General features: G+C 32.8%; 1 pseudogene; it reads left to right on the top strand.

Annotated features, from left to right (window-relative positions):
- Positions 1–12,022, top strand: part of LOC107030259 — an 89,683-nt pseudogene that overhangs the window by 22,697 nt on the left and 54,964 nt on the right.

The raw sequence follows: 12,022 nt of genomic DNA, 5'->3' as shown, positions 1-12,022 counted from the left end.
TTCCCCCCCCCCCCTCCCCTCTTCTCTGTTGCGTACAATCAATTCCATTATTTATGATTTCTCTTTTGAATATATACATAGTTTTCCTAAATCACTCATTTGATTCTCCATGTTAAATTGATCAATAGATTTGAGAAAGTATGTTCTTTGCCTCGTTAATATATGAATTTTATTAAAGAAATATCTTTTCATTTAAATTATTTTCATCATCTAACCTCCAAGTCACTTAATTTGTTGCTCAATAAAATCAACGGTAGAATCATGTTAAATTATTCAAAGTACATGAACTCCCTAGCAAGTTCCATAATTAGCAAGGAATTATAAAATGGACAAAAATTGAATGCCTACTAGGTTTTGCGAATATGAAGTCAGAAAAATTTGATGTTGCAACTCAGAACTAATGTTTTTCCTTTAAAAAATTATTTGATGAAATAAGGAAATCTTACAATATTAAATGGACCAATTGAACAAAGTCAAGGCTAGTCAAAATAGTTTTGTATAAATAAATGAGCAGATTAATAAATTATTTGGGTTGGGTTGGGCTTAAAATAGACCATAACCCAATTTTCAACATCTACCCAAAAATTATTGTTCTTAAATTTTTTATCATTATTTATTCAATACAAAACAATATAATTTCCTTTTTTAACATGACTATATTTATCACATCTAGGCTAAGAGTGGTCTTTGATGAAAAATTCATAGAGCTAGTAAAGATTCTCAAGAAGAGAAGGATAACTTGTATTCAAGAGAACAAATGAGTAGGATAGAAGGTATGTGATATGTACAAGTATAAGTTGTGGTACTCGAAAGGTGTAAGGATTAGGAATAAAGTAGGCATCTTAGCAGATTGTAAGCTTAGGGAGGAAGTGATTGAGGTAAGCAGGATCAATGATAGGATGATGACGATTAAGTTAGTCATTGGAGGGTCCACTTTGAATATGGCCAGTGCTTTGGATATGATGGAAAAGTTTTTAGTCGTGGGAGCTTTGGGTAGTAGTAATGATACAAATAATATGTGGTTCAGGACTTCTAGTTAAATTTGGGCAAGTTGAGTAAATTAAATTTTCATGGATTATTTTTTCACCTATGTAAAGAATATTTATAATATATATCTTATACGAGGAACAAAGTGCATGTGATTCAAAATTATGATGGAATTTTTAACTTTTAAGCAAAGATGGATGGAAAAAATATTTTTCAAGCATTAGAAAAAAGGCTAAGTAGCATTTTTGGTGCTTCAATTATTATAATATTCTAATTTTGATATAAGTAATATCTTAATCAATACATAAATCTTCAATTTATTGGAATTTGCACTATTGATCCCTTGTTTGTGTATATTCAAAAATTTAACATAATGATTAGTTGTACAGTTATTTTAATTATCTATATGTTATATTAAGTTTGTATTGTTATTTCACATGTGATTAATTTTTGTTATATATATTTCATCAGACTCAAAATGAGAGATCCATTAACAATTCTCTTCGAAAAGAAAAGGAAAGATTTCTTTGTGAAAATAAGGCAATGAAAGAGGCAATGATTAATATTATGTGCCCAAAATGTGATGGACTGCCCATTGGAAAAGTAGAAAGGGAACGTAATTTAGAAAATATGAAAACTAAAAATTAATGGTTGACAGAACAGGTAAACCTTCTATTTATCCTATTTATTTTATTTTATTTTATTTTTAATTTTAATTTATTTATTTGTCTATAAAAGACTTACTTATATATAACAAAAGATGAGGCAAGTTCATGGTTTGAACTAGAAGGATTAATCAAGAATTTAAGGCATTAGCACATAAGCTTATAATATAAAATGAAGGAGTCAGATTTATTATATTTATTGAAATCTAAGTTCGTGTTTGTATATATATACACACATGTACATTACACCTTAGAGATATATATATTGAGGTGGATGCAGATCACAAGCACCGAGTTCATTTGAATCTCGAATTTTTAACACGAGGCATAGATGCATGTAAAGAATTACTAAAATTTAGATAAACATTTTATATAGATCCATAATATTATAAATACAACAATTAACCATTAGAATCCTACTACCAAGGGTCGTGATGGTATGGATAAGATTCATCTATCCTTAACAAAGGGTCTTAGGTTTGAGTCTGGTACAAATATCCCAATAGGAAGTGATTCTCTTTTTAATGGGATTTACACGAGTGTTACATGTATTAAGCACCTAAAAATGCCTAGTTCATGATGTTTATATCTTGGATTTGTTTCTTCCCCACACATATGAGTTTCAGCCTCCATTGACAAGAGAGATCATCTTGATCTCGCAATCAATTAATTGATTGAAAAAAAATAAATACATACAATAATAGCAAATTATACAATTCTTATCCTTTTTAGATTCTCAAATCATGTTTAGTTTAGATACATACCTATTGTAAGTAAATTAACTTAACAAAATATTTTTGCAGTATGAAATATCAAATCTCATCTCACGTCTTGTTGGAAGGCGTTTTGTGATGGGTTCAAATTTGGCACCAAAAAAATCGAATCTTCGATCATCTTTAAATTTATCTGATGGAAGTTTGCTGAACCAAGACATATGTGGCTCTCCCATTAGATATCCTCCTCTTCGTCAATAAAACAATCCTAATAATAATAATTACGTTCATACACATTCAATAATGTCTCCATCACCACTAGAGCATGATGAATGTCATCATGATAGCAGGAAACAAACAATAATGTTTGAGACTGTGGTTGCTTCTATGAATGAAATGGTTAAACTTTTGAAAATGAATGATCCATTTTGGGTAGATTCATCAAGTGATAGGAGTTGTTTTATTCATCGCGAGATTTATGGAAGAAAATTCTCAAATCAAGTTCTACCTTACCAAACATCAATGGGTCGAATTGAATTATCAAAGGATTGCGAAATTGTGTCAATGACTGCAATTGAGTTGATCCATAATTTTCTTGATCCAGTAATTTTCATGAACCCTTTCATGTTATAAATTTTCACTTAACAAGTGATATTATCTATTTTGAACCTATATACATGCATACAAACAAACATACATACATAAAAATTACATTTTTTAACCATGTTGACCCGTGATTTTTTTCTTTTAATGGGCTCGGAAAATGATTCTCCTTTTATTTCGAATGTCATTTTTCTTACAATTTTTAACTTTTTTTAAAACTTCTATTATTTCCTTTAGGGGTGTGTTTGGTATGATTTAAACTTTTTAAAAAATTATTTATCTTTTGATGTTTATTAATTGGCAAAAAAATAATTTATAGAAAAAATATTTTCCAACAAAGGAGCAGGAAAAATGACCATTTCTCTCATTTTCTGTGGAAAGTCATTTTCCTTTACAATCATCTCAATTTTGAACATTATATAAATGCTTTAACGACACTCAAATATTGTTATCACCTTTAACATGTAAAAATATCATCGAAATACTTTTCGATCTGTTAATATTTTTTATCAATATTCAATAGAAGTTTATTTTTCTAGAAAATAAATTTAGTACTTTCCAAACAAATCTAAAATAAAAATAGATTTCCTAAAATAAATTATTTTCCAAAAAACAAACACACACCCTTATCTTGTTTCCCTATTAGTATTGTTATAATTGTTTTCCTAATATTTTATATTTCTACTTTAGTATTACATGTTGTCTCCTTTATATTCTTATGTATTTGCTTTTCATATCTGAATTTGGATATACTTTACTTGAATGAGGATCTATCAAAACAACCCCTCTACCTTCTCAAGATATGACCACCCTTTGCAGACATCACTTGTGGATTTATATTCGATATATATGTTATTGTAATATTTAAATTTCATTTTACTTTCAGTGTTTCATGATCTAGAAGGAATGAAAAATACAATACAAGTATTTCAAAGGAAGATGAAGTTTTTTTTTTTAAAATTCTAAGCATTACAGAGAACCATGGAGATTTCCACCTTCATCACTGTTCAACCGTGTAGATAGGATTTCAGTAAGAAAAAATGAAGAAATCATTCAACCAAAAGGCTTTATTGCTTTTTCCACAACTTCTTTATGGCTTCCTCTTTGATTCCAAGATATCTTCAATTTCATCAAACACGACAAGACAAGAAACCAGGTATGTATCAAACCCCTTTCTAAAATGCATTGCAGGCATAGGAGAAAAGAAGGTTAATGATACCGGAAGGGTCGGTAGAAGGTGTATGTCACGCCCCGAGCCTATACCATGGGTGAGACTGGCACTCGAAGACCATTGATGACCCTCAAGTGGTCCCTTGGTCTGGCTTACCTGAACTCATCTTAAACAAGAAATAATACAGGTTTAAAGGAAAGTACTTAATGTAATATCTGGTCGTGATGGCATTCAAGTCTCAACAAGCAACAAATAAACTCCAAACCGAAATACTAGTGTCTACAAAATGTTGAGACAGACCCCACAACATCCTAAAACTAAACTACTAAAAGAAAAATAAATGGATGTCCTCCTGAATGCAAAGAGGCTCACCACTGACTCTGGAGCTCAATATGGATCAACGAAACGTCGCGTGTTGATCCTGGTTACCTAGGTCTGCATCACAAAATGATGCAGGCCAACTGGCATCATTACATTGAAGGTACGAGTATGCGAGTTGGAAAGCTAAAGAAAATTTAGGCTTGAAAGGGAGTAAGAACGAATACTTACCTTGGCTCTGCTCAACTCATGATCCACTAACTCTTATTCAATATAAGCAGTTAAAATAAATGCAATATAAAGAAATGCTGACTAAAATCATGCATAAACCTCTGATTGTGTGTGTGTGTATATATATATATATATATATATATATACACACACAAGTATCACAATAAAGTTTGAGATGCATAAAATATAATATTGTTGCATATAAAAATACAATAACTGATTTATATAAAAATACATTTACCTTTGGGAGATCTCTACCCGACAACCATCACTTAAGAGCTACAGTGATGATATAGCAGTCTACCGTACGCTGTCTGCGCATCCTATACTCGGCCAAAGGTATAAGACCTGAACTGCCTAATGAATCCACTAGTAAACTGTGAAAAGAAATCATCTAAAAAGTATGACCCTTTTCTACCCATGGTGGCTACATGGTTTATGGGGGATGTGAGTTATCTAAACTGTCCCCCATATCGGTGCTCAATATTGCTCCCAAAAATATAATGGCTATTATTTTAGAAACATATTGATTTTGTGGTTTGGGATCAGTGCTCAAAACATAGCTTTTAAAAAACTCTCTTGGAAAACACATTTTCCTCTTTCTTCTATTAAAACTAGTCATAGGCTCTGTGGAAATATAACTTCCGTTCCTTCTCAAAAGTTTGAAAACATTTTGCTTAAACTCTTAGGGACTATTTAGTTCCCTTATAACTCTTGATAAGTGAACTCAACTTGCTACTCTTTGCTTACTTGAAACTTAAATCTTAGGGAAACTTAGTTCCCTTATAGCCTTTAAGAAATGAACTCGAATCTTTACTCTTTCTTGACTTGAAATTTAAGTCTTTAAAACAAAGTGAAAACGTTTGTGAAAGACTTTAGAAAACATGATAACTTTATTTTGACTTGCTTCTTAACTTCTAGACTTGGCTCTTAACTTCCTTGACTTTGATCTTAACTTTCCTTGAATTGGATTATGGATTCAAGGATCATGATATCATGTTTATGGATTATTTCATGATGTTTAGATGTACTCTAGAGTGTTGGAATAAACTAGGAAAGAGGGGTACATCAATCAGGAACTAGTACACAAAGATAGGGAAAGAACGGGGTCTCCAGGGGGTCCTGGCGCTCTGAGAGGAGCGGAGTGCAATAGCCTAACGGACAGAGGCTGTCCTCAAGCGCTCTAAGAGGTGTGGCGCGCCAGAACCTGACGGACAGACCCTGTCCTGAGGGGCTTTGGAGGCGCCCCAGCATCTATTCAATGGGTTTTTCGACTTTCTTCTTTGTTTTTCATCTTTGAACCTTCCCAAACTCCCATGTATCCCACCCCAAAACACATAGATCCCTAAATAACTCATTACCCAATAGTTTAGACCCAAAAATAGTCCGAAAACATGGATTAAAACTAACAGAGATCAAAAACGATTCAACCACCAAGAACTTCAACTTTTCATCAAGAACATCAAGATTTACATCGAATTAACTATAAATTTCAGTAATGAATAAAGTTGGAGGGTGGGTGAAAGAACCCAACACCGAATGATCTCACATACCTTGTTAGGGATCACCCTCGACGAAATCCACGAACGAATTCTTGGCGTTCTTGCGTCTTCTTCTTCCTTCTCCTCTTTTCTCCTTTCTCTCAAAGCCCTAGCTTATTTCCTAAATGTGAAAACTTATCGGAATCAGCTTAGACCCCAAGTTATTACACTTAAAACAAATATAATAATAAATTTAGGAAAAGACCAAAACACCCTTAACAAATCCAAATTTGGAACTTTCCCTTCTCAATAGCCTAACTTACGAAAATCATATATCCCTCATAATACCTCAGAAATTCGCAAACTTGGTGTATTTAGAAAGAACTTTCGACGAGTTTTACATCCATATAAAGAACTCACCCAAAATCCTCTTGAGTTGGAAATTATGACCATTTTAAAATGACCAAAACTCACTTTTGAAATCTGGAAATTTTCTAGACTTCCTTACTTATTTCCAAATTTGATTTTTTTTTCTTGTTTTTCTTAGCTTAACCTTAATTTATCTAGAATACGAGATGTTACAGTGCACTTCAGGCTAAATTGCAAAACTATCTTGGAAAAAAATACAAGAAAATCATTGGGAAGAAGAATTATGCTAAAAATAGTCAGGTTTCCGCTAGTAATGGAAGTAGCGACAATTCAGGCAGCAATAGAGGAGAAAATTCCCTCAATGAAAATATTATGGAAGGAAGAATCATCCTCACTTCAAATGCTTGAGAAAGTCGGATATGAAATACCAGAAATGTCAAAAACATGGGCATGCTAAGATAATCTGCAAGGAGAAAGTACAGCAACAACAAGGAAAAGCTCAAGTTGCAAACCAACATGACAAAGAACAACTATTTGTTGCATCATGTTCTGCATCTAGCATTTCTAGTGGAAGTTGTCTTATTTATAGTGGTTTTACAAACCACATGACTAGTGATGAAAAGCTTTTAAAAAGGCTTGAGAGAACAACAATATCAAGAGTCAGGATTGGAAATGGAGAATACCTCCCTGCAAAGGAAAAGGGAATGTAGCTATTGAGAGTTATATAGGTACAAAATTTATTTCTCAAGTTCTGTTTTTTCCTGAACTTGATCAAAATTTATTAAGTGTTGGACAGTTACTTGAAAATGGGTTCAAATTATTTTTTGAAGATAAGGCGTGTCTGATCATTTATGTAGGTAGTCAGGAACTATTTAGAATTAACAATGCAGGGTAAAAGTTTTTCTTTGAATCCAATGAAGGAAGAACAAATGGATTTTCCAACTCAGTACGGTGTTAGAGAAACTTGGCACAACAGGTTGGGTCACTTCCACCACAGGGTGATTTTGTATGTGCAAAAAACAGGGGTTGGTAAAAGGTTTAGATTCACTTGAATAGGAACTCCCAAGTTGTTAGGAATGTCAATTTTATAAGAAGACCAGATTTCCATTCCCAAAATTAACTTGGAGAGCGACTCAAAAATTGCAGTTGATTCATACAGATCTTGGAGATCCCCAAAGAAATCTATCATTGAAAGGAAACAGGTACTACATGATTTTTATTGACGATCTAACAACGATGTTTTAGATATACTTCTTAAGATTCAAATCGGAGGTTGTTGAAGTTTTTTTGGAAATCCAAAGTCTGTAGAAAATCAAAGCGGCTGCAAACTACAAGTGCTCAGATTAGATAATGGGACTGAGTACACTTCTAATTAGTTCAAATACTTTTGTGAAGTTGCTGCAATAGAGCATCAACTTACTACTCCATATACTCCTTAGAAAAATGGAGATAGTGAAAGGAAAAAAAGGACCATCATGGAGATATCTAGGTATATGTTGCAAGAGAAAGAGCTTCCCAAGAAGTTTTGGGCAGAGGCAGATAATACTATTGTATTTTTGTTGAATAGGCTGCCTACAAAGGCAGTGACTTGTCAAACACCTTTTGAAGCATGCATGGTTACAAACCTTTACTAAAAATTCTCAAGATTTTTGGTTGCTTATATTTTTTTCACATACCTCAGCAAAAAAGGGATAAACTTTACAAGAAGGTAAAACCTGCAATTTTCATTGTCTATAGCTTGCAGTCAAAAGCTTATAAAAATTTTCCAACCACAAACTGGAAATATTTTGGTATGCTGAGATGTGGAATTTGTAGAACAAAAGCAATCAGATTGGGGTGGAGAAAAGCAAGAAAGAGAAGCTAATGATCGTTGCACAATTTTTAGGAACGGGTTGATCATCCTCCTGTTTGAGGAACTAGATCACTTTCAAATATATATCAAAGATGCAATGTAGCCATATTTGAACCTACTTAATATGCAGAATCTAAAAGACACCAGAAATGGATTGTCGCAATGAAGGAAGAGCTAACCATGATCAAGAAAATGACACATGGAAGCTGGTAGAAAGGCCTCGCGTTAAATAGTTTTACAAAACTAAGCTAAATGCAGATGGTTCGGTGAACAAACATAAAGCTAGGCTTCTGGTGAAGGGTTATGCTCAGATTTTTGGTGTGGAATTTTCTGAAACATTTGCACCAATTGCAAGACATGACACAATCAGGCTTCTGTTGGCAATTGTAGAAGAAAAGAATTGGAAGATTTACCAGCTGGATGTTAAATCAGCCTTTTGAATGGTTTCTTGCAAGATGAAATCTATGTTGAGAAGCCTGAAGGATTTGTAGCAGAAGGATACGAAGATAAAGTCTACTTGCTGAAAAAGGACCTCTATGGATTAAAACAAGTTCCAAGGGCTTGGTACTATAGAATATATGGTCATCTTTCTAACTTAGGTTTTCACAAAAAAGTTAAGTGAATTAACTATTTACATAAAGCATGTTAACTCTGACATAATTATAATTTCTTTGTAAGTTGGTGATGTTTTAGTAACATGGAGTAATGTTGTGCTCAAAGAAGAGTTAAAATGGGAGATGATAAAGTCTTTGAAATGAAGGATCTCAGAGAGATGGCTTTTTTTCTGGGATTGGAGGTTAAACAAATCCAAGATCAAATATTCATTTGTCAGAAGAAGTATGCAAAAGAAATTCTGAGGAAATTTAGAATGGACGACTGCAAAAGTATGAGTACGCCTATGAATCAAAAGGAGAAGCTAATGAAGGGCGATGGTGCTGAACGAGTACAAGAAGAATGCTACAAAAACTTGATAGGATGTTTGATGTATCTTACAACAACAAGGCCACATATAGTGTATGATGTAAGTGTACTATATATTCTGATTCTTGACTTCTCCTAGTGAATTGCATATTCAAGCTGCGAAAGAGTACTCAGATATGTCAAAGGCACAGTGGACTATGGAGTCAAATTTAGCAAATGCCAGAACTTCAAACTTCAAGGATTTTTTGACAGTGATTGGGGTGGTTCCGCTGAAGATATGAAAAGTAGTTCAGGGTACTGTTTTATTTTTGGTGATGCATGCTTTTCTTGGTGTTCCAAAAAAAAACAAGAGATTGTTGCTAAATCAATAGCAGAGGCAGAATTCATTGTTGCTACAACTACGGTCAATCAAGCTTTATGGATAAAGAAAATCTTATGCGATCTTGGGTTGGAGATGAAGGAAAGCAATAAAATATGTGTGGACAACAAAGCTTCCATTGCTATTCTCACAGTCCAGTTTTTCATAGAAAGACCATGCATTTCAATGTGAAGCTATATTTTCTTAGAGAAGTGCAAGAGGATTGTTTAGTTAATCTGGTATATGTTGGTATATATACTACAAACCATATGTTAATAAATAATATTTATTAAAGAATAAATATTTACTGAATTTCAATAGATCATATATTCGTTTATGGTGTTTATTTACCTATATAGTAGATGATTAAGTGTGTAGAGTTTTAGCTTATACACGGAGGATTAAATCATCGGTTCTTATAAGTATAAAGATTTTGGTTCACAATTTAGGATGGAAATTGGACATGCCATCGGGTACGATTGTAGCACAAGACTATACGTAATTTATCCTGATTATGGGAACAGTATAGTTCCAACTTCCTGTGCTAGTACATTTTGTATGTATTGAAAGGGACCGAGTAGAGATAGTTTTTTTAGACTGACTGATAAAAACATATTCTCTAAATTATTAAATGTACTTATATTCTTAATTTTGATATAACTATTATGATATGTATATATTAATTTTCGTTTTGATTTATTAAAATGTGAAATTCTGAGATGGGTCAATATGCCTGGTAAATTGGATGATAATAATATATATTGGTGAAATAATAAGTTAGTTGATGGAACCCATGTCTCCTTATAGATATTGATTGACATCCCTTTTTTAGAAACTTATAAGTTTTCAACGTGTCAAATCTTGCAAGTGGATTTATGAATTCGACACATGAAATAAGTTAAGTAGTGATCTATTAAGTTAAATTCGTCATTGATTTAATTTATTGATTTGTATGTGAAATCTTAATATGAGAAATTACATAAGTGTTTAATGGGGAATTACAAAATAGAGGAGTGCATTTACGAATTTCTAGTGGAATGATTTGTAATTTATTATGGTAAGAATAATTCAAATTAATTATTTGGAATTATTTCCATAATAGTAAGTCTCGGTAATTAATTATGTGGTCTCTATAGTGCCATAATTAACTAGAACTCAGAATACTAATTCTAAAGGGAAAAGGGTAGAGGCATTAGTTTTCTTATAAAAAAAAAAACCAACGTATGTTTTTTTCTTTGTAAGAAAAAGAACGTGAATTTTATCCTCCTCTTTGGACTGGGAAGAAATCTCTATAATTAGGATTCTTCTAACCCTAGAAGGATGATTAGTTTTCTATTCATACTTGCCCACCCAAGTATTGAGAGAGTTCATATGTGACTTGGGATCAATGTAGAAGACCATAGATATTGTTTATCTTGTAGATACGCTTGAAGGTCCGTCTATCTTGTAGATCCGCGTGAAGATATTTGTTCACTCTTTAAGAGGTTTTTATCGAATTAAGTTTCAGTTTATATATGTGTTTTAGCATAATATATATTTTAGAATAAACGGTATTTGTTATCTATTATTCATGTAAATAGTAAAGATCCTGTTATGCTTCCGCTGTGTATATAGTTCTCCAACAATTGGCATCAAAAGCAAAACTTATATCTAATTAGATAGCTTCTAAAATAGGTATACATGTGTGTCACGACCCAAAACGAGCCGCGAGTGGCACCCACATTTATCCTCTTATGTGAGCGAACCAACCAATCTAAACCCCAATCATTTACCATAATGAACAAAATATAATGCGGAAGACTCAAAACTCATTAATATAACCAATAAATAACTTCTAAAATATAATCCTTATCATCCTCAAAATCTGGAAGTCATCACATCAAGAACATCTATCCTCAAATTTCTAAGTCTAAGAGTAATCAAGAACTAAAATAAAGAATAAAAAGGTACTCCACGTCCGAGCTTCAAGGACATCAAGACGTGAATGAAAGAATCCAGTCCGAGCTAGGAACAATAGCTCACCCTGAAATCTGACGTGCTGAAGACTGGCTAGAGTTGCGGACGAGACGAAGTCACTGGTGCACTTGCTGCACTCCACAAAACAACAAGAAGAACATAAAAGTAGGGGTCAGTACAAGTACTGAGTAGGTATCATCGGCCAACTCAAAATAGAAAACAATATATATCAAATAATAATATAAAATCAACTACATACTCAACAGGTGACAACAACAAGTACCATAACCATTGGCCACAACACCCAGCACATCTATGAGGACTCACGCCTCCACACCATACTCATTTGGGAAATGGTTCTTTAAATTTGAGTATATTAACATAATTGAAGATTCAT

This window comes from Solanum pennellii, chromosome 9, assembly GCF_001406875.1.
Source record: "Solanum pennellii chromosome 9, SPENNV200".
NCBI lineage: Eukaryota > Viridiplantae > Streptophyta > Magnoliopsida > Solanales > Solanaceae > Solanum > Solanum pennellii.
The sequence above is the reverse complement of the archived record's forward strand: the minus strand, read 5'-3'. Positions and strand labels throughout refer to the sequence as shown.